This window comes from Ambystoma mexicanum, chromosome 5p (assembly GCF_040938575.1).
Source record: "Ambystoma mexicanum isolate Mex_15411 chromosome 5p, UKY_AmexF1_1, whole genome shotgun sequence".
Lineage (NCBI taxonomy): Eukaryota > Metazoa > Chordata > Amphibia > Caudata > Ambystomatidae > Ambystoma > Ambystoma mexicanum.
The window spans coordinates 39,642,482-39,670,419 of NC_090930.1; the positions used below are offsets into that span (position 1 = coordinate 39,642,482).

Sequence of the window (27,938 nt, forward strand, 5' to 3'; positions counted from 1 at the left end):
AACTGCTTCAGTTTCCATTTCACCTGTTCTGGTAACCCCTGGCTTTGTAAATGGTAGAAAAATGCAACTGTTTTATTCCATGGTTCTCGCATTTCAAGGTGCCCCATTCTGCGTGCCATAATTGCACTGATATCTGACGTGTTTGGCTATTGTGTCCACAGAGCTTGCCATGCGGCAGCTTGGCAGTTGGCAAACAGCAAACCATTGTGCACCATGTCTGTGTTGTTAATCCTGGGCACCCCACCTTTTCCATCCATCATCGGCAGCCTCTATGAGGGGCGCCATTAGTAAACTTTGTACGTCCCCTACTGCTAATTTGTGTCCTGCTGTCATCCGTTCCATTTCGTATATCCATTTCCCTGCACCCGCAATCAACAAGGGTAACCTAGAACTCAAATTGTCCTTGTTGATAAGGTTGCCCTCTCCCTTTTCCAGTAAGGGGAACTGTGGCAGCCCTGCCCCCGTCTAGTCCCTGGTGTCTTTAGTGGATGTGAATGCCTTTGCCAGTTCTCCCCTCCTTTGTGCTGGAAGGTCTCTAAGCCTTTTCACATAGGGTGTTAAGTCACCTAGGCTGTGCAGTGTAGCTCTAGACAGTCAAAGTCTCTACTCTTTGTCACCCCAAACTCCCCCTGTGTCTTTATCTGCTCCCCATGTTGAGCTTCGGTCCATGTGTTTCCCTGTCGATCGGCGATCAAGTTGCCCTTCAGTCTCGTCCTCACTCCCCTCCAAGTCATCTCGAGACCCACTGTCTCATAGGTCACTGTCAAAATCATTGTGTAAGCTCAGTCTCCTTATTGCCTTTGCTTTCTGTGGTTCCCCTTCTAAGTGGATTTGGTTCTCGCAGTCCCCCCTCTGGAGGACATTGGGTTGGTTGATTTTGTCTGGCAGCATAGCTGCTCTTTCATATTTCTTGCTCTGCATATTTATCCCTTCCTTCGTCATCGCCAAAAGTGGCCGATCCCAACTTTTCTTCTATATTGCTCACTGCATGCTCCTCCTCCTCACGTTTGTGCTCTCTTGCGACCCACTCTAGTTGCCACTTACTCCTTTCCCCCTTTACTAAAACGTGCCATTCCTTCTTGTCTTCCTCCCTTCTCCTCTCTTTGTTTTCTAGCTCTCTCCTTCACCTCATCTCTCGTTGCTCCGACTCTTTCTTTTCTGCCTTTAGCTTCTCTCTTAGTGCTTCCTTGCGTTCATCTTGTTCCTCTTTATTCTTCTCTCTCCAACTCTTCCAATATTTCTGCCCATTCTCGTGCCTTCTTTACAACTAGCCCCTTCTGTACTTGCCCCTCCTGTTTCTCCCGCTGTCTTCCCAGCTACGTTCAGGAGTATTTGACCTCTGACCCACACCTTGAATGCTATATTGTCCATCCCTTCCCTGGTGTTTGTTTGTGTCTCGCTGTGCACCCTTTTTCCACCTCCTGCTTGGCATACCGCTTCCGGGACCTCCTCCTTGGTATATGGTGGAGGTTCCAATATTGGATTTGTGTACCCCTCCACTCTCATGGTCTGTAAGAGGTGGGGAAGTGTGGACCGAGGGCGTTTCACCCGGGGTCTCCTGGTGGCTCAGCATCCATCGACGTCTCGCCACATCCGCTCCTTTGTCCTGAAATATCTTCCAGAGCTCAAATATTGTCATGTGATTGCTCAATTTTTTTCCCCTTATAAACCTTTTGCAAGTGTGTGTGTAGTGGATGCTGCACATATTTGTAGAAAATCCCGCTCTTTGGCCAAGGCTTAGTCAATTTACCTTCTGTGTTTTTCATCCATTCCGTGCTATATATACAAATTGTGCCGTGCAAGGGCCTTTGCCACAATACATTGCTTTTACTACTTACTTTACTTCAAGTCGAGGCTTTCGACACTCCGCAGTTACTTTACAAATGTACTTTAGCGTGCAAAATGTCGAATTTCGAAAAAAAACTATTGTTTTGGTACCACCATGAGCCTCTCTGGCTCCCAACTAACTTCTCAGGCATGCCTGCGCACCGCCCTTCTGCAGCTCTATGCCTCCTCTGGCACAACCTCCAATCTTGCGCATGCACCTTCCGTGCACTGCCACAGAACAGCTCACTCCATCCGCGTGCCCTCCTAGTCCTATACCCAAACCGCCATGTACTGACTAAGGGAATGGTAGATGTCATGGTTTTATTACACGGCACACGCCTACTAACGAACTCCTTCCCCTACAATGGATATGTCACACAATAAAGCACTTTTATTTTGAATAACCTACGGATTCTTTTTTTGAGTAGGCCTCCAACCCGTCTCGCACCCAACCTCCACAAACACCCCATGTCACAATGGACTAGGAACCAGGCCGGTGTGTATCAAGAAGATATGTATTAATTTATTATTTATTGGAAAAGGAACATCAAACAATTTCACAGCTGTCACTAACATTGTGGCAACACAAATGCAATAGCCTATCTAGAGCGACCAAGTGGAAATGGGCTGTTACACTCACTTTTGTTATAATGACAAACAGGAAAATACAATCAGGTTGAAATAGACTGTTACACTCGCTTTTGTTTAATGACAAAACAGGAAAATACAATCTAGTAGAAAGTGATAGCGCCACAGTTTTTTAGCACTCCTCTTGCAACACTCACCCCCAAACATCAATTAAACGTGATTCCTTTGAATGGAAGGCAGTGGCAAGGAGTAGGGATAGAGAGAGAAAATCGGATTTGAGGTAAAGCCCACCACCGCCACATGGGAAGCCAGCAAAGAAAGTGAAAACCCTGCTTTTCGAGCAAAATGGCAGGATAGGATTGTGATTCTTACTCAAAACTGCTAGTGGAGAGAATGAAGAGAAATTCGAATTGCTTACACTTTTGGAGATAGGGAACGTTTAGAGAATACTAATCAGCACACCAGGGCAACAATAGAAATGAAATGGGAAAATCGGTTTTGGGAGAAAGCAAATGCATAGGGAAAATACAGTGGCAAATGGAAATTTGTTTACACTGGGTCGACAATGACAGGCAGCTCAGCAAAGGGTTTAGCTTAAAAATAGGAAATTCGGTTTTCAATGACAAGGACAGAGGCACATTACAGGTAGACTTCTAGCCAAAAGGGATTGCTCACAATTGAACAATGGTTTGGGTTTTAATAGGACAGATGCAGCTAGGAATTTGTTGGGGAATGCACACAATACACTGACAAATTTGGATTTCAGTTACAAGGAGACTAATTGTTATGAGGCAACACTTTAATGAATATAATGATTAAATACAACACTAGGGACAAGATGGTTTGTTTGGAATGGCAACGACTTTGCACCGTGAATTTCAAATAGGGAAATTAATTGACTTACTTAAAAAAAAAACTAAGGATTTACACAGACAACTGAGAGATTTTTAAAAAAGATATGCTCACATATGCAGGCTAATAATATATTCTTCTATGGGAAGGTGACTGAATTACACTGGAAATGTGTGCTTTTCAATGGGGAAATATTGGATGCAATGCTACAAAAATGAAGGGCTTATGCAATTTAGGACTGGTGTTATCTGCTACTTACAAGCACGCCTTGGTTTGGGATTCAGGAAAACCGGCTGGATCTCAGGACACTCTGGACAGCTAAAGCAAGCGGACTGGTCACTGCACTCTCAAAGATGGTATGGTTCATCCTGTTTCTCTCTGTCCTCCTGCTCCTGTCTCCCTGGATTTTTGTGTCTCCCCTGATTAGTACAACTCCCTTATATAACACGAATGACATCACTAACTTTACAATCTAGAGGGAGTACCCTGGAATTATCCCTGCTGCTCGGATAGGACAGTTTACCATTCCTCTCTCCACCACCTTGCATGATTGGTTCAAGGGAAGAGATCCCCATCTGTCTATTTGCATTTATTACACTTCTTTTTTCTCATGACCACTTTTTGGCAACAACTAGTCAAATCTTATAACTTCATAATTATATTATCCCCGGCCATATGCAATAGATATGCGGTTTTAGTGGGTAATAGGGAATTAGGTAAGCCTATCGCCAACTCTGTACGAGGTAGCATGGCCCTTTGGCACATTGTTGTCATTTTCATAAAATGTATAACAGTTATGACTCTGCAAATGATCCAGCATGTTCCTAATTTTATCTTCCATCTTTCCATCAACTGTCATATGTGTTACCTGTTTAGATCAGTCAGAAACTAGTCTTAACCAACCACTTCAGTCCCCAAAGCCCTAGGGAAATTATTTAAAACCACCTGGAAATTACATGAAGAAATAGCATAAAATTAAATTGATTCTTATTCTGATTGCTGTGAAAATGCCTAAAATGAAAATACTCTTCTTTTAATGTAACTTGGGAGTGTCTTGTTCCACCTGGGGAGGGCCACTTCTTCCCCCACACACAGCCATCTGTCTTTCTCTGGACTCAGCCGATGGCCAGAGATTTTTATGACTCCCTTTGAAATTACAGTTTGCTCTTTGTAATGAGTGCAGGAAGGGGTCACACCTCCTGGTCAAGCTTTAGCCACACTTTGTCTTCTTTGAAATCTCCGGGCTCCTGCCTTCATGTCTGGCAGAGCAGGGAATTATGACACCCTCTGCAGCAACACATTTTATTGTGACATGGTTATAGCATATTCGTGAGATCCAGTGTGAAGCGGGTTTTTGCCATCATGAGTCTCTGCCTTCATGCCAGAACCCGTTTTTCCTGTAGCAAAAGGGTCTATTCAAAGGCAACAGGAGTTTTGTGGGTTGGGACATAATCTGCATTTGCTTTGGTCAAACCATTCACCCCCACCACCTCTCCCCCCATCATATTCCCCTGACATTTCTCTGTGCGAGCAGTGCTGTCTTTTCCACTTTGGCTTTTTAAAGCTGTTTTTCTTTTCACATGTGTGCAGGCTTTTGCTTCTAATGTTTAAAACCCTGTCTTGTAGGTCGCTGTATTCTTTCATTGATTTCTCCTTTTTGAGTAAGTTTGTATTTGCTGTTGGTCCATTGATAATGATGGGTAGTACCCCTTTGGCCATGGTTCTTTATTTTGACATGAACACAAAGAAAAAGCGAAGCCATTTTTGTTTGCAGTGTTTAAAGAGCTGCTGTTCATGTGAAAGGGAAAACAAAAGCTGTTTTTCTTTATAGTATTGGAATTCTTGCCCCTCATTTGAAATAACAGTAAAGCAAGGCTGTTTTTGGATGCAGTGTATAACTTCTTGTCATTCAGATGAAAGAAAAGGAAAATGGGGCCGTTTTTGGTTTCAATATAGAAATGTGTGTCATTCAGATGAAATAAAAACAAAACAGAGCTGGTTTTGGTTTCTGTGTAGAAATTCAGCTCTTCGGGTGAAATAAGAGCAAACAAGGCCACTGTTTACAGGTTGCTCTGAGTCTCTGAATTTAGGAATGTGCTACTCAGCTCTGACCTTGGCTGCAAGCCCTGGCGCTTAGTGCAGCCTAATTCTGCTTCTGTTCACCTCTTGTCCTGAGGCTTGTGGCTTCATGTAATTCTACTATGGTTATGCTATAATGTTTATATGTTTATGCTGTGCTATTCTTCTTATAGGTTAGTAGTGTGTGGGCTCTTCCATGTTCCTCTGCATCTCGTGTTGCCTTGCGTCTCTGCCTTTCTGCGTTTGACTAATGAAGAAATAATAATAGCCGTTGGACATTATGTATAGGTGTCTGTCCTCTGTCTACAGAACTGCTTAAGCATGTTCTTCGTGTGTGCACGTGTGTGTCCATGTAACTTTGTGCATGGATGCAAGTGTGCTTCATGGCTAACATTACTATGTTGTGGTGCCTCTAATGACATCAGCACTGCAGGATAATTGTCACCAGTCGACCATGTCCATTAAGGTGTCTGGGTCCAACGTCAGTGTTGGGGCCCCTGTGTCCATGATGACGTCAGCTGGGCATGGTTTGAATGGCTGTCTGAGAGACATGTGGTTGACCACTCCTCCTGGGGGCTGTCCAAACACTGATTGGCATCTTGCATCTCAGACTCTTTGCACTGTCATGTTTATAGGGGACAAGAGGGGTATTCATGGGACCCTCTCTCGACTTCCTTAAGATCTTGGGATTGTAGGGTCCTCTACACATAACAGACAGGCTACCCTTATAGTTTTGATATATATGTTCTAAGTTCTGTAATGGGCTACCTTCTGGCATGTTCTAAGTGCAATATCAAGGATACCTGCATATATCTTCTATGAGTTAGTAATGTATAGATCTTCTAAGTGTACTGGGTAGGTTACCATCATATATCTTTGAGCGCAATGGACCGGCTAACATTATAAATTCCATCACAAGTGCCACTCCCAAGTCCACCTGACCCTCACAGGTCTTCTGAGAGTGCATAACAAGCACCACTCCCAAGTACTTCTGACCCTCACAGGTCTTCTGAGAGTGTATCACAAGTGCCACTCCCAAGTCCTTCTGACCCTCACAGGTCTTCTGAGAGTGCATCACAAGTACCACTCCTAAGTCCACCTGACCCTCACAGGTCTTCTGAGTGTGCATCACAAGCGCTACTCCCAAGTCCTTCTGACCCTCACAGGTCTTCTGAGAGTGCATCACAAGCGCCACTCCCAAGTCCTTCTGACCCTCACAGGTCTTCTGAGTGTGCATCACAAGCGCCACTCCCAAGTCCTTCTGACCCTCACAGGACTTCTGAAAGTGTATCACAAGTGCCACTCCCAAGTCCTTCTAACCCTCTCAGGTCTTCTGAGAGTGTATCACAAGCGCTACTCCCAAGTCCTTCTAACCCTCTCAGGTCTTCTGAGTGCCGTATATGTGCTACCTTCCCAAATGTCTTCTAGAGCAGCACATGTACTAGCCGTCATAGTTTTCCACATGCAATACATGTGCTAGCCTACGCAGAACACAGTGCTATTATTTGAACTTAAACACTGGTGACAAAGACCAAAATGAGTTGTTTTACTACTAATGACAAACTGGTATTTTGTAAGAAATAAACAGATGCTTGTAAATTGGTAAGTTGGTGTTGGCACAAAATATGCTTATTTACTCGTCAAGTGGGGCATTAAAACACATACTCAGATACTGAAAATAACAGTCTGATGTGCTGGGTTAAAATGAGGGCACGCCCACGAGGTCTCAAACAAATGCAAGTATCTTTTACACACCGACATTCTGCGTGTCTGTAAAGTAATCCAGAACTAACAGGGGGAAGGTAAAAGGCACAGACATGTTAGATCAGACGTGATTTTCACTTTAGTAGCCCGACACCTCCTTGTGTGGGCTGGGCCTGCTTCGGGCTCTTTTTGCCTGGGCTGGGCTGCTCTTGACAGCCGGTTGTGCTTGTTTCCTGGTCCTCCTGGAGAGCGCTGAGATCTCTGGCTGGGAGCGGGGGATGCTGCAGGAAGCGCGGGGAGTGAGGAGGGAGCCGGGCTGCGACGGATCCGGGTCACATCGGTGCAGCACCGCTGGGCAGGTGCAAGAAGAGGGGGGCAGAGAAGAAGAGCCGCATCTGGACTAGAGGAGACCCCCCATTGCCCCCCAGGATTGGAAATCCGTGCGCAGTGGAGAGCGGGGCATGGAGCCTGGACCATGGAGAAGGTGAGGGGGCTGCGGGGCGCAGGGGGGCTGGGGATGCTAGCAACATGGAGCCAGACGACCAGCCTCTGCATGAGTCATGCACACTCTCCCTCCATCTGTCTCCCCTCCAGCCTATCCTCATCCTCCTTAGCCCCTCCACCCTCTCTCCTGCGACCCTGCCCACCCCTTCACTCACTCCTGCCCTGACCCCCTTCCCTCCATCTGCAATACCCCCCCCCCCCCATCCGTCCTCTGCACCTCTCCCGGCCCTCTGAAATCCCCCTCTCCCCTGTACCCTGGTCCCCCTCCTCTCAGACCTATCCTCTCGTCCCTGGCCGCCTCCCTGTTCCATCCTCTCAGACCCCTCTTCTGTCCAACACAATCCTCTTCACCCACCATCCTCTTCACGCAGCCCGTTCCCTTTTAACCCCGCTTGAGTTCTCCCTCCACTTTATTCTCACCATCAGCTCTGCCCCCTCCCCGACCCATCCGTCCTCTCTACCGCCCTCCCTGCCCACCCCTGTTGAACCCATCCTGCCTGCCTCCGTGCGTTCTCGCTCCCCATTCCCCCTGTCCATTACCTCAGCCCCCCCTCTTCATCTCAGCCGCTATGTCAGCCCCCCCCCCCCTTGCCCTTCGCCTCTCTGCCACCATCCAGCCGCCCCATCAACCTCTGTGCCGTCATCCCCTCCACTCTGGCGGTCCCGCCTTCCTCTCCGCTCCATCCTTTTCCCCTCGATATCTGCTCTCCCCAACCTCCTGCACGGTCACCCATCCTCTTCCTCTCTCTGCCACCAGCATCTATCCTTAATCAGCCCCCCCTCCACCGCCGTCGTCTCTACATTGCCTCTGATCCCCCATCGCTTTCTCCTTCGCCCACTCTCTGCCACTCCTCCTCTCACGTTCATCCTCTCTCCCCCCGCCCGTGCTTTCCCTGTAAACCTCCCACCCTTCTCGCTTCAAGTCCTCCTTCCCGCTCTTCGTATCCCCCCATCCCATCCCACCCCATCCCATTCCCCCTCTGCCGGGATGACCCCTGCCCAGACACATCGTCACGACTCCCCGCATGCACAGGTGCCGGGGGACTGGCGCTGTATTTCTAAGACCGCGGGACCCCTTTCATCACAGCACTTGATCCCCCCTCTCTCCCCAGCCCTCTCAAGACAGACAGACACCCGACTCATCAGCCATACGCAGACAGGCAGCACCAGGCAATCAGCCTGTCCATAACAGACTTCCAGCCACAGACACAACCAGACTCCCGCCAGACAGTCACCTTCAACAGACATCCAACCTCGGGCTGACACCCCATCCCTCCATTCAAGCAATTAGCCTCATGCAGAGAGACCCTGCGTCCCCAGAAAGAGACATAGCGCCGGACAGGCAGTCAATTAACCCCGCGACAGGCATTCCAACCTAAACAGAGGCTCAAACTCCAGCAGGCATTCAAACCTAGATGGGCAGACACTTGGCATCAGGTACACAAGTCACCCCCAGATAGACTGATGCCCGACACGGGATGACATCGCAAACATCCAACCCCAGGCAGTGAAATGTTCAACCACAGAGCGGCAAACAGCCACATGTCAGACACAGGCACACAAGCAACCCACAGGTCTGAAGACTTTCAGCCCACAGGCACACAAGCAACACACAGGTCTGAAGACATTTAGCCCACAGGCACACAAGCAACACACAGGTCTGAAGACTTTCAGCCCACAGGCACACAAGCAACCCACAGGTCTGAGGACTTTCAGCCCACAGGCACACAAGCAACCCACAGGTCTGAAGACTTTCAGCCCACAGGCACACAAGCAACCCACAGGTCTGAGGACTTTCAGCCCACAGGCACACAAGCAACACACAGGTCTGAAGACTTTCAGCCCACAGGCACACAAGCAACCCACAGGTCTGAGGACTTTCAGCCCACAGGCACACAAGCAACACACAGGTCTGAAGACATTTAGCCCACAGACACACAGAAACCCACAGGTCTGAAAACATTTAGCCCACAGACACACAGAAACCCACAGGTCTGAAGACATTTAGCCCACAGGCACACAAGCAACCCACAGGTCTGAAGACATTTATCCCACAGGCACACAAGCAACCCACAGGTCTGAAGACATTTATCCCACAGGCACACAAGCAACCCACAGGTCTGAAGACATTTAGCCCAAAGGCACACAAGCAACCCACAGGTGTCTGTCTACACCTGACCCTGGACAGTCAACAGAAGACGGTCAGACATTCGATCTTGAAACGGGCAGACATTGACCTCACAGGAGTGCTTTAACATCAGGCTAGGACGGTGGTGGCGTCTGAGTGAAGGGGTTCTAGCCAGGGGGCGTGGCAACATTGTGCTGGGCATGGCCCCCGTGGGATGGGAGGCAGGCTGGGCTAACAGCAGGCTCCACACGTCGTCAGCTGCACATGGAACCACCCGAGAGAAAGCCCCCAATGCGGGGCACCTCAGCTTTGCACAAAATCAAAGAGCATTTTGGCGGCAAAAGAACGAGAACACATGTTATGCATGACAATGATTGAAGCCTGCACGCCTTCTAAGCACATCATGCAGGCCGGTCTCCCAGCTTAGTTTATTTATAACACCACGCTACGAGTAAAATGACAGCAAACCAGGAGTCACAGGTAACCTTTGAGCTGATGGACGCTCTTGTACACTGTAGTGTATTTTTCACAGTATATGTACCACTGTCCATGCCACTCGTGCACACTCGGCTCGCGGGTAATTTTTGAAGAGTGCCAGAGCTCCGCCCCACCGAGCCCCGTCCCACTTAAAGCCTTGACTCACGGTAAGGTCTGAGGATCGCATCAGCAAGCAGACTACAGAGCCAGACAACCATTCACCTAACAGACAGGCAGAACCGCAGCCGCTAAACTAAAAGCAGAGGTTCCACAAGCAGGCAGACCGACGCTTGCCTCAAACAGGCAGGCGCACCACTTCCAGACAAGGAGGCGTCAAACTCCAGCAGATATTGAAGACTACAGAATCAGCACACGAAGGTGTCTGTCCACGAGGTTTACAGACCTTCAACACCAGGCAGACCTTCGACCCGAGGCCGAAGCAAACATCCAGCAGACACGGGCAGGCTGGCGTTCAAACCAGGGGTCAGCTATTAAAGCCCCTCCCAGGCTGGCATTCAACTCTCAGACTTGTACCCCTAGACAGACAGCCAACCCAAGAAAGGCAGTCACCCTCTGGTAGAAATGCATTTAACCTCAAGCCCAGCCTTCAGGCAGGCATACTGGGGAGAGACAGGCAGACGCCCAGTCTACTCGGGTGAGACAGGCAGACGCCCAGTCTTCAGGCAGGCGTACTGGGGAGAGACAGGCAGACGCCCAGTCTACTCGGGAGAGACAGACAGACACTCACCCTTCATAGTAGAACGTCTCCACATGCAGTCAGAAAAAAGCTGCGCTCGGGACGCTCGCCAGTTGACAGACATACACCCTGAACCAGCCTTGCGAGGCCTTCGGATGAACACCCACTCCTATCCGGCATAAATTCGCTTCAATCACAGACTGTCACCCCATAAACACAAGGTAAGTCAGCCAGCCGTGCAAACAAACCCCCGCGTGAAATAGCCTAACTCACGGCTGAAATAATACGCAGCTTTCCACGTCTGCTGCAGAGGGATGAGTACAAGACTGGCCTAGGAATCCTGTCAGGACAGCTCAGCCTTTCATCCTTCTGAGGTCAATAGAATCTGCGCTCTTGGAATGGGTGCCTGTATAAACCCCATGCTGGCTTTGACCTCACTGGTTTTAACTGGGAGCTCTTTTCAGAACATGAACAGAGTCGCTGGCCTGGGTTGGAAGGCGCATTGCTCACACGGGACATCCTGGGTGGGAAGGTGCATTGAGAAGGTGCATTGCTCACAAAGGCCAATTCTGGATGGCAAGGTGCATTGGTCACACAAGCCAGTCCTGGGAGGGAAGGTGCATTGCTCACAGAGGCCAGTCCTGGGTGGGAAGGTGCATTGCTCACACAGGCAGGGCAGGCCTGAGTGGGAAGGTGCATTGGGAACGTGTATTGCTCACACAGGCCAATCCTCGGTGGGAAGGCACATTGCTCACACTGGCCAGTCCTGGGTGGGAAGGTGCATTGCTCACAGAGGCCAGTCCTAGGTGGGAAGGTGCATTGCTCACAGAGGCCAGTCCTGTGTGGGAAGGTGCATTCTCCACTCAGGAAGGCCAGTCCTGGGTGTGAAGGTGCATTTCTCACAAAGGCAGGCCAGTCTTGGGTGAGAAGGTGCATTTGGAATGTGCATTGCACACACGGGCAGGCCGGTGCTGGGTGGAAAGGTGCATTGCTCACAGAGGCCAGTCCTGTGTGGGAAGGCGCATTGCTCACACAAGCAGGCCAGTGCTGGGTGGGAAGGTGCATTGCTCGCACAGGCCACTCTTGAGTGAGAAGGTGCATTGCTCACACAGGCAGGCCAGTCCTGGGTGGGAAGGTGCATTGCTCACACAGGCAGGCCAGTCCTGGGTGGGAAGGTGCATTGGGAATGTGCATTGCTCACACAGGCAGGCCAGTGCTGGGTGGGAAGGTGCGTTGCTCACACCGGCAGGCCAGTCCTGGGTGGGAAGGTGCATTGCTCACAAAGGCAGGGCAGGCATGGGTGGGAAGGTGCATTGCTCACACAGGCAGGTCAGTGCTGGGTGGGAAGGTGCATTGCTTGCACAGGCCAGTCTTGGGTGGGAAGGTGCATTGCTCACAGAGGCCAGTATCGGGTGGGAAGGTGCATTGCTCACACAGGCCAGTCTTGGGTGAGAAGGTGCATTGCTCACACAGGCCAGTCTTGGGTGGGAAGGTTTATTGCTCGCAGAGGCCAGTACGTGTCGGTGCCAGTCTTCTGTGCGAGCTGGCCTTGCTTTACGGCAGTTTCTCCTCGCAATAGTGCTACCTGATGGCCGGGTGGCCCTAGTTGTGTGTGTTATGGCAGGTCTTGTGGCCCACTGATGTATGGACACCTGACACCAGAGGAGGAAGGTTAGAAGAAGGGGTGGGGGCAACCCCCCACCGTCTTAACACGCATCGCTTCTGCTCAAACCTTTCCTTGTTTTCCGAGAGCGGCTGTGACAGTTTGGTTACGGCCAAAACAAAACGTGCATTTCATTGCGCGATACGCGGCTTTGTCGCGTGCGGGAACTGCGCTGTTGAGAGCGACCGTATAAGAAAACATATCAGCTGGGACAGGTGCATTATGGGCGCTGCGCCGCCTTGAAGCGGCCGGTGTGTCGGCGAGGCGCTTGGCGTGCAGAAGAAGAGGGCACCTGCTGTTGGTCCATGTTCCGGTGCTCGCATTCCCTAGCCTGGGGATTTGCAGAAGCCGTGCTGTCCCAGTGAGTGCTTAATTGTAGGGTGTGATGACTGCACGGCGGCGGGCCCGCACGCCTACTGCTTTTAGCAGGGTCACAAACCACCTCTCTGACAAAACAAAAAAACGCAGGAGCCTGCAGCCTGTGCAGCTTGGATGTGGCAGGCGTGCGAACGTTTTCCGTCCAATGGAATGCCCCGATTGGCTGCCTCCTGCTCACGCCCCTCCACTGTACCATCCTTTTCAAACCTGCGTCCACTTCAATACGGGGGAGGGGGCTGCTTTAGGCTTGTACACCCACTCACGCACATACACACACACAGACACACACCCCACCCACAGACACACCTACACATACGCACACAGACACATACACACATACGTATACATACACACAAAGACACGAAAACTCAGTCGCACGCATACACACACCTACACACACACGCAGACAGAGACACATACAGAATGAAGGGCTTTGGAGCTTTGGACCGGGCGGGCGTTACCCAGGGCTGGACTGGCCTATAGGGAACGCTGGAGATTTCCTGGTAGGTTTCTGCACTCTGCGCAGGGGTGGACTGGCCTATAGGAACTCTGGATATTTCCCAGTAGACCTCTTCACCCTTGCCAGGGGTGGACTGGCCTATAGGGAACTCTGGAGATTTCTAGATAGGCCTCTGCACCCTTGGCAGGGGTGGACTGGCCTATAGGGAATTCTGGAGATTTCCGAGTAGACCTCTACACCCTGCGCAGGGGTGGCCTGGCATATAGGTAACTCTGGAGATTTCCCCGGTAACTCTGGAGATTTCCATGTAGGCCTCTGCACCCTGCGCAGGGGTGGACTGGCCTATAGGGAACTCTGGAGATTTCCGTGTAGACCTCTGCACCCTGCGCAGGGGTGGACTGGCCTATAGGTAACTGGAGATTTCCAGGTAGGCCTCTGTACCCTGCGCAGGGGTGGACTGGCCTATAGGGAACTCTGGAGATTTCTATGTAGACCTCTGCACCCTGCGCAGGGGTGGACTGGCCTATAGGGAAATCTGGAGATTTCTGTGTAGACCTCTGCACCCTGCGCAGGAGTGGACTGGCCTATATGTAACTCTGGAGATTTCCCGGTAGGCCTCTGCACCCTTGCCAGGGGTGGACTGGCCTATAGGTAACTCTGGAGATTTCCCCGGTAGGCCTCTGCACCCTTGCCAGGGGTGGACTGGCTTATAGGTAACTCTGGAGATTTCCCCAGTAGGCCTCTGCACCCTTGCCAGGGGTGGACTGGCCTATAGGTAACTCTGGAGATTTCCCGGTAGGCCTCTGCACCCTTGCCAGGGGTGGACTGGCCTATAGGTAACTCTGGAGATTTCCCCGGTAGGCCTCTGCACCCTTGCCAGGGGTGGACTGGCTTATAGGTAACTCTGGAGATTTCCCGGTAGGCCTCTGCACCCTTGCCAGGGGTGGACTGGCTTATAGGTAACTCTGGAGATTTCCCCACTAGGCCTCTGCACCCTTGCCAGGGGTGGACTGGCCTATAGGGAAATCTGGAGATTTCTGTGTAGACCTCTGCACCCTGCGCAGGGGTGGACTGGCCTATAGGGAACTCTGGAGATTTCTGTGTAGACCTCTGCACCCTTGCCAAAGGGGTGGACTGGCCTATAGGTAACTCTGGAGATTTCCCCGGTAGGCCTCTGCACCCTTGCCAGGGGTGGACTGGCCTATAGGTAACTCTGGAGATTTCCCGGTAGGCCTCTGCACCCTTGCCAGGGGTGGACTGGCCTATAGGGAACTCTGGAGATTTCTGTGTAGACCTCTGCACCCTTGCCAAAGGGGTGGACTGGCCTATAGGTAACTCTGGAGATTTCCCCGGTAGGCCTCTGCACCCTTGCCAGGGGTGGACTGGCCTATAGGTAACTCTGGAGATTTCCCGGTAGGCCTCTGCACCCTTGCCAGGGGTGGACGTAACTCTGGAGAGCCTCTGCACATTATATATAATGACACATCATGCTTCGCATATATGGAACAGATGACGGCACCCCGTCTAGGAGTGGTACCCGCGTGGGCCGGCCACCTAGGCTCAGGAGTGGCCTACTGAGAGCTGCTCAGATCCCCACGCTGGCCAATCCTCATTGCTCTTGCGGCCGCCGCTGTGGAACACGGCGCCAGGGCGGAGGGACTTTCCCCGTGGCCCTTCCAGACACGTGCTGCAGGGCATGCGTGCTGGATACACACATAGGCCAGTCTACTGTGTTATCTGTGGCGCTATTAATGGCGTGCCTGGAAACAGAGGACAGCTGTGTGATTAGCTTTCGTCACAAGCTGGGTGAGTTATATGGGACTATTGAGGATAACAGAATATTGGCATTTCACTAAAGCGACACGTGGTCATGTGTTGATGTGAGACAGTCCCAGTTAAAGGTTTGGGGGCAAAGCCGTCGGCGGTGTCTGAAGCATAACGTTGTGTGCTTTGCTTTTAATCCTTTTCTGAAGTGTTACAATGTGTCTGGTGTCTTTGTGGTTCCAGCTCTTCTGTCATCACACGATGGAGAGCGGGGTCTGATGAGCCCCCCGCCCCCGTTCTCCAAGTGGCCTTCCCCACCGTTATCATCGAGTTAACGCCCTGTGGAAATGTTCCATCCTGGCATGCATTTAATATTCGAGCCGCATCTAGCCATGCCCCCTTGGCACGCGGCGAGTCTCGTGCACTGCATGTCCCTGGCATGCGGCGAGGCCCGTGCACTGCATGTCCCTGCTACGCGGCGAGGCCCGTGCACTGCATGTCCCAGCTACGCGGCGAGGCCCGTGCACTGCATGTCCCTGGCACACAGCGAGGCCCGTGCACTGCATGTCCCTGGAACGCGGCGAGGCCCGTGCACTGCATGTCCCTGCTATGCGGCGAGGCCCGTGCACTGCATGTCCCTGGCACGCGGCGAGGCCCGTGCACTGCATGTCCCTGGCACGCGGCGAGGCCCGTGCCCTGCATGTCCCTGGCACGCGGCGAGGCCCGTGCACTGCATGTCCCTGGCACGCGGCGAGGCCCGTGCACTGCATGTCCCTGGCACGCGGCGAGGCCCGTGCACTGCATGTCCCTGGCACGCGGCGAGGCCCGTGCACTGCATGTCCCTGGCACGCGGCGAGGCCCGTGCACTGCATGGCCCTGCCAGGCGGCGAGGCCCGTGCACTGCATGTCCCTGCCATGCAGCGAGGCCCATGCACTGCATGTCCCTGGCACACAGCGAGGCCCGTGCACTGCATGTTCCTGGCACGCGGCGAGGCCCGTGCACTGCATGTCCCTGGCACACAGCGAGGCCCGTGCACTGCATGTCCCTGGCACATGGCGGGGCCTTTGCACTGCGGCGGCGCGGGAAGGTGAGTGCGCTCTATGTCTGGTTGGGATTAGCGCTGTATAAATCACCATTTAAATAAACTATTCCAAAATGTTCCATCCTGGCATGAATTTGATATCCGAGCCGCATCTAGCCATGCCCCCTTGGCACGCGGCGAGGCCCGTGCACTGCATGTCCCTGGCACGCGGCGAGGCCCGTGCACTGCATTTCCCTGGCACGCGGCGAGGCCTGTGCACTGCATGTCTCTGGCACACGGCGAGGCCCGTGCACTTCATGTCCCTGGCATGTGGCAAGGCCCATGCACTGCATGTCCCTGGCACACGTCGAGGCCCATGCACTGCATGTCCCTGGCACACAGTGAGGCCCGTGCACTGCATGTCCCTGGCACGCGGCGAGGCCCTTGCACTATGGTGGCGGAGGAAGGTGAACACGCTCTATATCTGGCTGGGACTTGATTTTTCTGCCCGGTTCTCAGGTGTTCTCACGTGGGCGAAGAGAGAATTTCCTGGATGGGGTCACCCATTACAGACTGGGCAGCACCAGGGCCTGTCTACCAAGAAATGATCAATAGATCCAGAGGCCGTGACTTCCGGTAGCAAAGAAACCGTAGGGATACTTTCCAAACACATCGCAAGTACCCAGTGGCCGATAAGTGGCTGGACGTTACGTTATGTTGGTTGCAATTGGCTGGTTTGTACACCATGGAGGCTTCAATTAGCTGGACTATATGTCGTGAGGTTGCCACGGAGTGCATTGTATTGGCTCCAACTGGCTGCACTGTAATGTATTTAGCTCTCAATTGATATGGATCGTATGTCATTTAGGCTTCAATTGGCTGTATTGTATGTTTTCTTGTCTTCCATTGCTTAGTTTGCATCTCATGTTAGTGCCACTTGAGAGGATTGCATTTTGTGTTGCTTAGTTTGCATATCATGCTGTTTGCAAGAGGCTAGACTGCATGTTTTGTAACTCTTTCTGGTAGGGTTGTATGTCATGTTAGTTGGATTAGGTTGGAGTGTATGTCATGTCGGTTGCAGTTGGTTGTGCTTGGGTTGTTTGGCTGTTGTTTGCAGTTCCACTTATGGTGATTGTATGCCATGGCAGTTGCACTTGTTGGGATTGTATGCCATGCCAGTTTTTCTGGGGATTGTATGCCATGCCAGTTGCAATTCTGGGGAGTGTATGCCAGGCCAGTTTCACTTGTGGGGATTGTATGCCATGTCAGTTGCACTTCTGGGGAGTGTATGCCATGCCAGTTTTACTTGTATGTCATCTTGATTGTAAGAGGCTAGATTTAATAATTTCTTTTCTGTTTGGTTGGATTGTATGTCATGTCGGTTGCATTAGGTAGGATTGCATGTTTTGTTAAATTCATTTTGTTGAATCGCGAATCCTGTTAGTAGCCATTGCCTGGGTTGTATGATTTGTTTTCTGCAATTGCTTAGTTGCACTTGTTTGGATTGTATGTCATTCCAGTTCGAGTTGGATGCGGTTGGCCTGCCTGGTTGCATTTAGTGGGATTGCATATCATTCTGGTTGCAAGATGTTTTCTTGAGTCTGGCCATTAGGGGTTTATGTCACGTTCCATTAGGTTGGTTTGCATGTCATGTTAAATTAATGTTGCTGCATGGTAACTCCTGTTAGTGGCTATTTGCTGGATTGTATGTTTTGTTGTCTGCAATTGCTTGGTTGCACTTGTTTTGCATTGTGTGTCCTGTAGGTCGCAGTTAGTTGGCTTGGTTGGTTGCTGGTTGCACTTGGCGATATTGTACATCATGATGGTTGTAACAGGTTAAGTAATATGTGTGACGACTCTGGGTGGTAGGTCTGTATGGCATGTATGTCCTGTTGGTGGGTTATATCATGTTGGTCTTAATTGTTTGGATTGTATGTCATGTTAGTAAAAATTGACTTATTTCAGATTTTGTTCGGTCCTTTTGGCTTGATTGCTTGTCATCTTGGGTCCAATTGGTTGCTTGAGTGTCATCTTAGATTAATTTAGGTTGGTAGGGGTCGCAGGCTTAGTTAGTTTGATTGAAGGAACTGTATTTCTTACCACCAGATCCCAGCCCAGGCTGTCATGTGAGGGTGTTGCTAAGTCCTGGCCACTCATTCCATGTGGTGGTGTGGAATGCTCCTTATCACCAGACCCTGGCCCAGACTGTCATGTGAGGGTGTTGCTAAGTCCTGGCCACACATTCCATGTGAAGGTGTGGAATGCTCCTCATCACCAGACCCTTGCCCAGACTGCCATGTGAGGGTGTTGCTAAATCCTGGCCGGGCATTCCATGTGGCGGTATGGAATGCCCATCACCAGACCCTGGCCCACACTGCCATGTGAGGGTGTTGCTAAATCCTGGCTGGGCATTCCATGTGGCGTGTGGAATGCTCCTTATCACCAGATCCTGGCCCACACTGCCATGTGAGGGTGTTGCTAAGTCCTGGCCGGGCATTCCATGTGGCGGTATGGAATGCTCATCACCAGATCCTTGCCCAGACAGTCATGTGAGGGTGTTGCTAAGTCCTGGCCGGGCATTCCATGTGGCGGTATGGAATGCTCATCACCAGACCCTTGCCCAGACTGCCATGTGAGGGTGTTGCTAAGTCCTGGCCGGGCATTCCATGTGGCGGTATGGAATGCTCATCACCAGACCCTGGCCCACATTGCCATGTGAGGGTGTTGCTAAGTACTGGCCGGGCATTTCATGTGGCGTGTGGAATGCTCCTTATCACCAGACCCTGGCCCAGACTGCCATGTGAGGCTGTTGCTAAGTCCTGGCCACGCATTACATGTGGCGGTGTGGAATGCTCTTCATCACCAGACCCTGGCCCAGACTGCCATGTGAGGCTGTTGCTAAGTCCTGGCCACGCATTCCATGTGGCGGTGTGGAATGCTCCTCATCACCAGACCCTGGCCCAGACTGCCATGTGATGGTGTTACTAAATACTGGCCACGCATTCCATGTGGCGGTGTGGAATGCTCCTTATCACCAGACCCTGGCCCAGACTGCCATGTGATGGTGTTGCTAAGTTCTGGCCACGCATTCCATGTGGCGGTGTGGAATGCTCCTCATCACCAGACCCTGGCCCAGAATGCCATGTGATGGTGTTGCTAAGTTCTGGCCACGCATTCCATGTGGCGGTGTGGAATGCTCCTTATCACCAGACCCTGGCCCAGACTGCCATGTGAGGGTGTTGCTAAATCCTGGCCGGGCATTCCATGTGGCGGTATTGAATGCTCATCACCAGACCCTGGCCCACACTGCCATGTGAGGGTGTTGCTAAGTCCTGGCTGGGCATTCCATGTGGCGTGTGGAATGCTCCTTATCACCAGACCCTGACCCAGACTGCCATGTGAGGCTGCTGCTAAGTCCTGGCCACGCATTCCATGTGGCGGTGTGGAATGCTCCTCATCACCAGACCCTGGCCCAGACTGCCATGTGATGGTGTTGCTATATTCTGGCCATGCCTTCCATGTGGTGGTGTGGAATGCTCCTTATCACCAGACCTTGGCCCAGACTGCCATATGAGGGTGTTGCTAAGACCTGGCCGGGCATTCCATGTGGCAGTGTGGAATGCTCCTTATCACCAGATCCTGGCCCAGGCTGTCATGAGAGGGTGTTGCTAAGTCCTGGCCACGCATTCCATGTGGCGGTGTGGAATGCTCCTTATCATCAGATCCTGGCCCAGATTGCCATGTGAGGGTGTTGCTAAGACCTGCCCGGGAATTCCATGTGGCGGTGTGGAATGCTCCTTATCACCAGATCCTGGCCCAGCCTGCCATGTGAGGGTGTTGCTAAGTCCTGGCCACGCATTCCATGTGGCAGTGTGGAATGCTCCTCATCACCAGACCCTGGCCCAGACTACCATGTGAGGGTGTTGCTAAGTCCTGGCCACGCATTCCATGTGGCGGTGTGGAATGCTCCTTATCACCAGATCCTGGCCCAGCCTGCCATGTGAGGGTGTTGCTAACTCCTGGCCGGGAATTCCATGTGGCGGTGTGGAATGCTCCTTATCACCAGATCCTGGCCCAGCCTGCCATGTGAGGGTGTTGCTAAGTCCTGGCCACGCATTCCATGTGACCAGTACTGGAAATAGAAGGTGTCTGTGGGATCCCACCAGCAGGGAGAGTGGAGGGAGTGGGGTGAGGGGGCTTGGGTGTAGGGGCCGGCACAGTGCGCTTCAACAGGGGTTCGAGAGACAACTCAGGATATTTTTCTTAGTCCCTTACCCCCATTAATTATTATTTACACCTTGAAGTGATAAATTAGTAACACCTGAAAAATAACACGGGAGTCGAGGGTCGTTTCAGTAATGTTACTCGGAAAGTATAAACCTACCCTCTAAACTATACTCAAATGTATTGTGCAGAGTATAATTCTTACAGGCATATTCCAAAATATCCTGACTTGGTGTTCAAGTGGTTGTGTGTAAGTCTCTCGACCTTGGTCCTGCGACATGAGTTCACATTTCCGCCTCGGCAATAAAATTAGATAAAACATGCAACAAAAAAACAAAACAAAAAACATTAAAGGGTGTAAATGTATTACTTGGGTCTGAGATCTCTGGAGTCATTTTGTTCCAACTCCAGCCCAACGATCAACGCTGCATATGACAGTATGGAGAGCTCTTGACACCAGGTCCTGGCCCGGCCTCCCATGAAATGGTGTTCCGAGCTCACTGCCACCAACTCCTAGCGCAGCGTCTCACCCGAAGGTGTGGGGAGCTTATGGCCGTGAAGTCCTGGCTCATGGTTCCACGTGAAGGCATTATTAGCTCACTGCTGCTAAGTCCTGGTTCAGTGTCCCTCGTGATAGTGTTGGGATCTCACTCCCCCTAGGTTCTGGTTCAGCGTCTCTCATGGATGTATTGGGACCTCAATACAGCTAAATCCTGGTTCAGTGTCCCAAGTGAAGGTGTTGGGCTCTCACTTTGGCTAAGTCCTTGGTCAGTGTCCCAAGTGACGGTGTGGTATGCTCCCTGTCGCCAGGTCCTGGCCTTGCCTCTCATCTGAAGGCTTTGGGAGCTCACTGCCTCTAAGTTCTGGTTCAGTGACTCTCATGGATGTATTGGGACCTCAATGCAGCTAAGTCCTGGTTCAGCGTTCCACGTGATAGTGTTTGGAGCTCATTAAAGCTAAGTCCCACCTCAGTGTCCGAAGGGAAGGTGTTGGGAGCTCATTGCCGTGAAGTCCTGGTTCACTGTCCACCTGAAGGCTTTGGGAGCTCACTGCCCCTAAGTTCTGGTTCAGCCACTCTCATGGATGTATTAAGACCTCAATGCAGGTAAGTCCTGGTTCAGTGTCCCAAGTGAAGGTGTTGGGAGCTCACTACGGCTAAGTCCTTGGTCAGTGTCCCAAGTGACGGTGAGGTATGCTTCCTGTCACCAGGTCCTGGCACTCCCATTGGAAGGGGTTGGTACCACATTGCTTCAATTGGTTGAACAGAACCGTGAGAAAGTCATGAGTACATAGGCCTCACTCAGCCAAATACCCAGATCATTTCACAATTGCACCAGGTGGGTGCGCGCAATGCACCGCCAGCCTTAGTTTTGTATTTCCCGGACAGACAGGCAACAAGATAACACCCCCCGTGTTTTGTCTGTGTCATATTGTACAGCTTGGCTCATATTTACCCATATTCGGCAGTGGGTACAAGGCCAGCAGGTTGGGTCTGTGCAGTAGCGGTTCAGCTGGAACTGTGGGTGGTGGTCATGCAGCCTTGTGATGTGTAGGAGTTGAAGGGTGGGTAAAAGCTGGCGATCGCAAGGGCACCGGTTGGTGGCTACTTATAGTTGGTGTGCAGTGTACTTGGTGTGGGATTGGGGACTACATGCTGAGCGAGAGCGTGGGCCATCTTCCTGGAGGCTGAGGTATACTGGTTTTTGGGAGTGGAGACAGTTTCTAGACTAGGTCCGCAGATCATTCATATGTGGTTTATACTCAGGTAAGAGTCATTAGCCATGCAGCCAGGGCATGTGGCCGTGAATCGTGAATGGCTGGGGGTGTTGCTGTGCCATGCCACCCCCCCAGCCAAGCTGCCCCATCGACTAGCAGTTGCCTACACCAGAGGCCTAGCCAGGATTGTCTAAAAGGTTGGGCCTGAAGCAGATGTAGTTAGGCCCACCACAGTGACATTAACATCTGTAAATGCGAACAGAGTGCTGTTGATTGGGCATTTATATATTTTGGGTGGGCCTTGCCTGCTCAGGCCCTACCCTGTCTATGCCTATGGCCTACACACAGAAACATTGAGATACAACATGACCTCGGGACAAACACAGCAGCAATGACTCCAAATATTCTCTTGGGTAAAACCAGCCCTCGACCGAACTTCTTGTTCGTTTTATAAAGTACAGTAGAATCAGATTTGGCACCTCTGATGTTTGATGTGGTGTTCACCCGTTGGCACCCCAGAAGAGACGGCACTTCTGGATCAACAATGATGTCATGGCATCCCTCTGAGCAAAACACCCCCAGAGTCAATGCTCGTGTCTGGGGAAGAACTTTCGCACATGGTTCTGCTGTCCTTCTGCCATAATGGCCGGTTCCTCCAGACACAGTGAGACTGAGTCTTTGGCTGAGAATCACACAATGTGGTCATGAGGGGGCTAGGATTAAACCTCTGGCAGCATGTCCCTAGGGAGGGAGTATCATGGAGCGTTACCTTTCCACCAGCCCCCTTCCCGCTGGCCATGGCTGTTATCCCAAGTATGCCTCGTAGTGGCCCTACCATTGGTCTCTAAGCTCCGGGGCTCTGCTTGCTTTCATGGGCTTTACATGTCCCACCCCCTTAACACATTGAGCAGTGATGGGTTAATGGATGGATGGATGGATGGATGGATGGATTGATGGATGAATGGATGGATGGATGGATGAATGGATAGATCTGTGCTCTGACCCAAATAACCAGACAGACTCAAAGAATATGGCAAAGTACTACTTTATCATCAGCATAGAAATAAAGTAGGGCATTCTGGAAAATAACAGGAAGTAATTCACGCAATCACACCCAAGTGTGATTATACAAAGGTTTTATACCTCAATATTCTTCATCTGTGACATCATCCTATGTGGCAAACTAAAACCTATTGAAGGGAGGCATTGGTTATGGGAACATATGTAACTATATTTTATATAAGTGTTAATAACTTTATTGACTGCCCTTTATCTGGTGGGCACCCGCCCGAACTACCTCTAAATATGTATAATATTGTTTATAACGGAATAAATGGCAGCGGGTTAGTCTGTGCAACATTGTATAGTATGTTGCTACATAGACCCTTTGATTGGTAGGTATGATTTCCCAACCTTGGACTTTTGGCTTTTTAGCAGCACATAAGTTAAACAAAACTCGGGTGCCGCAAGCAACGCCAGACTGCTCCCCACTTTCCCAGTTAGTCCACCGCCTCTCAATAGTCAGTTTCCAAGCCAAGGCTTCTCCTTTGTAGTTGACCGCAATGTCTGCTCTCTGTTCAAGGACACTCAAAGGAGTGTAGGCACACTATTATCTTCGTTTGGGCTTAATGAATAGTTCTTGTTTTCAACTTCTGAACCACATTCTCTTCTTCAATCTTCTTCATCCTCTCTTCACATCTAAGTTTCCTTGGGATCCATATTTTCATCGCCCCCCTGAGGTCACCTGCATTCTTTATATTCTCATCCACACTCCAGGTCATGTGAAAGCATTCTCCAGTTGTTTGACAATACACCCCAAGTCCTACATATTTCTTGTGATCCTTAGTGTAGAAGAATTTTGTTCTTGGGATGCAAGGAGACTTTTCTTTATGTTCTCATGGATGGTATCTTCAGTCTGTGGTATAGGATGTCCATTCATATCAATCATTATCTTCATCCCAATAGCTTTCTTGCCGGTTTTCAAGCATTGTCCAAATATTATCCTTATGAGACAGAATCCTAGCAATACCAACACTAGTATTGCCCCAAGTAATTTGAAGGCATTTGCCAGCTAGGTTGGAATCCACAAAAACAGAGATGAAAACCAGTCATCTCAGTTTGTCTCATCAGCTTCATCCTCCATCTTCGTATGCAGGGTCGTCAACATAGTTATTGCTTCTGTCAGGGTGCAATTTTCTTCATCATGGGATGTTGTGAATGTACAGCAATAAGGCCCGACCTTGGCGCACATGCCTCCTTCCATTGCTGTAATTACGTTTAGGACATACCTGCTCTGGAGGGTCATAAGCCAAATGGCCCTCAGTTCTTCTCTGATTGCATTAAATCTTTTTATTGTTGGATTGATTGTTTGCAGCAGCTCCCATCTGGTGATCTGCAGCCACTTGGCATTCGCTGCAGTTTGAAGTCTTGGCATAAATATAGATTATATCATCATTATCGCCTTGCTGGATAATTTATGCTCATCTGGTATGTCATTAAAGGCTTCTCTTGAATTTAAAGAGAAATAGTTCTCCCTCCTCAGTCAGGGAAGGTGGATCGACCTCTTCCTTCTCTAGTGTTCATCTAATTTTGGAAATTTGTCAATATGGCGGTCACTTTGAGGAGTCACTAATGCAGAAATATGTATGACCACAAGGGAGTATACCCATCCCAAATTTTTAGGCAAATGCATGTAAGCTCTGGATCCGCAGGCCCAATATCGATCCATCAGCACATTAGTTCCTCCATCCATTCCTGCCACTTTGAGCACCTGTTTGCATCTTTTATTTTCTCCAACCAGAACCAGGCCTTCATTCCTGACGCATGTTGTCAAATGTGTTATTGACATTATAGATGTGGGTCCTGCTTCATTGTCAACCCATTTTAGTAGCTAAGAATACTTGTCCATGACTTTAAACACGTCATTCACTATATGTACTAAGCTTACTGGTTCCTTCTTCAATAAGTGCGCGGTGCAAGAGAACATTCCTTCTTACCACCCTGTGCTGGTAGCAACTCATCCATGCACCAATAGCGGAGGTCTCTCCCAGCATCCTGGTACCTCTGATCTTTCCAATATGTCTGAACTTTCATCCTCCTCATTTCAACAACCTTTATTCGTTCTCCAATCTGGAATGGATAAATGCGTTTTTTGCTTGTCTGACCCATCCTTTTCTCCATGCTTTGTTTTTTCACATAAGTATCTTTATATGGAAATGTGCTCCTTGATCGCTATTGTAGGGTTACCCATTTTCATTTGAATTCTCCTCTGGTTGTGATGCTGCCAGATGACTGAGGCACTTTGCATCATGTTCAGACATCTCTTTTGCAATAAATGTTCTGGCTGCATCCATGGCGTAGGGGATGACAGGACACGCGTAGCAGCTTTCATCTGACGTTCTATCTCCCACCCCTTTCATGTGCTGATACCATAGGCTATTTTTTAAGTGAGCTGAATTATCAAGATATGTATTTATGCCTTCACGATCTTCTCCAACATCTCTTTTAAGTCAAACCATTTTTTAATTAAAATTTGGGAAGATGGTGCTCGTGCTTGTTTTGGGGATCATAAGGGATGTTTCATTGTCCCCCACAGTATCTGCCGCTTTAATCATTGTGTGTCTGAATGCAATAATAATACAGAAGAAAGGACAAATCATAGGACAAAATATAATCACAATTACAATTCCAGAAAAATGCATTGGCTTTTTTGATAGTAGTGAGTCTCTCATATTTTGAAACCTCCCCATTTTTATTTAATTGTTATCCTCCGTAACTCACACTTTTATATCAAGAACTTCAAAATAATTGCCACAAAAATTAAAATAATAATTGAGTGAATAATTTGAGTGAATAATTTGAGTGTTTTTAGGATTGTCAAAATCTTTTATAATGTCCACATGTAGTCTTATCAGAGCTGGGTAAGACTGTAATAAGTAGGTGAAAACAGCATACAAGAATGTGTGCGATGTTATTATGTTGGGTAGCATCGAAGATGCAGTGTATTCCCTGTCCTTTGGCTCTGGTGCATTAACACATTGTTCCTTTTACCTATCTTCTACAGGCCCAGGGTAGCTGCAAGTCCATTCATCCCTTATTAGATTTGAGAAATGTCAGTATTTATTTCAAGGGTATTTGTATTATTCCATAAACTCCTTTTCTTTGCTCTTGATTGCTTATCTTGTCTGTATACATGTATCTTCTCTTCTTCTCTTGCTTCACTGATGCAGGAGGGGCGATAGTTTCTCTCTTGTATGGTTTGATGTCATGCACATGCAGCCAAACCCGTCTTCCTTGTAGTTTAACAGTCATGGGGGTAACTACTTCCTCCTCATTGAGTCCCTCAAAGCAGGGATTATTCCAGGTGCGGACACATTCGCACACCAGCAGCTGGTCCCCTGGATATAAGATTGGCTGTTTTGATAAGCAGTACATTGGCTGGCTTTCTTATTCAATTCTCTTTAACCCCTCGCTCTGGTTCTTGAACTGTTGAGAAATAAGAGACACTAGTGGTCATAGTTGCCAAATAGTCATGCATTTCATTACCTTTTGTCTTCGCTACACTGTGGGCATCAGTTTCTACCCTGGTTGGAGGAGTAAGGAGTGTTCTCATTCGCCGTCCAGTCACTAGTTCATGGGGAGTTAGGTGGTGATATGAGCCAGGCTGATTTCTCAGTGCATATAGCGCAAGGGTTAAACATTAGAACCACCCCTTCTTGTCTTATATTCTGTATCCTTTCTTTAAGAAGTCTGTTTAATCGCTCAAAAAAACCTTTCGCCTGCGGTTGATAGGCAGAAGAAAATTTGTGTTTTATACCTAATAAAATAGTTACTTGCTCAATTAGTACATTTACAAAATGTGGTCCATTGTCAGACTGCACAACGTCGCACACACCCCATTTTTGGAACACCTTAGGCGCAAGGAACTTGGCAGCGCATGTGGCATTGGGGTGCATACGTGGACCTTCCTCGATCCATCTATACCACTACCAGCATGTATCTATAACCATTGTCTGCAACATATCCACATAATCTATATGTAGGTGCTGAAATGAGCCAATGGGTCTAGGAATTGCTCCCCTCACTGTTTGCTAAGTGTCCCCAGCAGTAAGATTCTGGTACACAATGCAGCAATTCGCAATAAACTGTGCCACATGTTCTAACACATTTGGTGAAAATCAACCTTCTGCGATTGTAGCAGCAAAACTCTCTTGAGTTGTATGTGCAGGGCAGTGAAGCTGCCCCAGCGCTACCCTCAATAATACTAGAGGCATAACTGGCTTTCCAGTGGTATCCTACCTCCATCCTACCTCCTACCAAATGTGCCGGAGTCTGCCATCTGTCAGGAACGCTGTTCCTGCATCTCTAAAGTTACTGCTTATGAAATACCCACAACCTACCTAATATTCCAATTCTGTGTAGCGCTGCCACAAGCTATACTCAATCTTGCATTGCCTAACTCCTGCAGTGACATGATTCGTCACTCCTGCAGCTACCTATACAGTCAGTCAATCTCCCCATTGCCGCTCTACACCTCTGATAGAACCCAGAAGACCTTTGTATACCAATCAGACACCCGGGAATTTAAACAATGCTGACTGCCTAACTTTGTAGTTGCTGTAAATCCCCTCTATGTTAGTATGCTAGTGCTACTATTGCTTGCTAACTGACGCCTGATCTGATACCTATTACCCCAGCTGACCCCTTCAATTGGGCTTAGTCTAAAACTAAAAGACTCACCCGTACCTTCCTATATGGCCCAACGGGGCACTGGATCTCCCTGCAACATTGTCTGCCACGACAGGCCCGCCACTAATGCGCATCCGACAGGAGACAAACCAACTGATTTAAGAGCA

The 27,938-nt window shown here is 49.8% G+C and overlaps 1 protein-coding gene across 3 annotated transcripts in view; it reads left to right on the forward strand.

Annotated features, from left to right (window-relative positions):
• The first annotated feature begins 7,290 nt into the window (after positions 1–7,290).
• NLGN3 (neuroligin 3) overlaps positions 7,291–27,938 on the forward strand; it is a 1,023,628-nt gene continuing 1,002,980 nt past the window's right edge. For all 3 annotated transcript variants that reach the window (XM_069612391.1, XM_069612393.1, XM_069612394.1), the window contains exon 1: positions 7,291–7,534. The gene's annotated coding sequence lies outside the window, so the exon portion shown is untranslated. The remainder of the gene's footprint in view (positions 7,535–27,938) is intronic.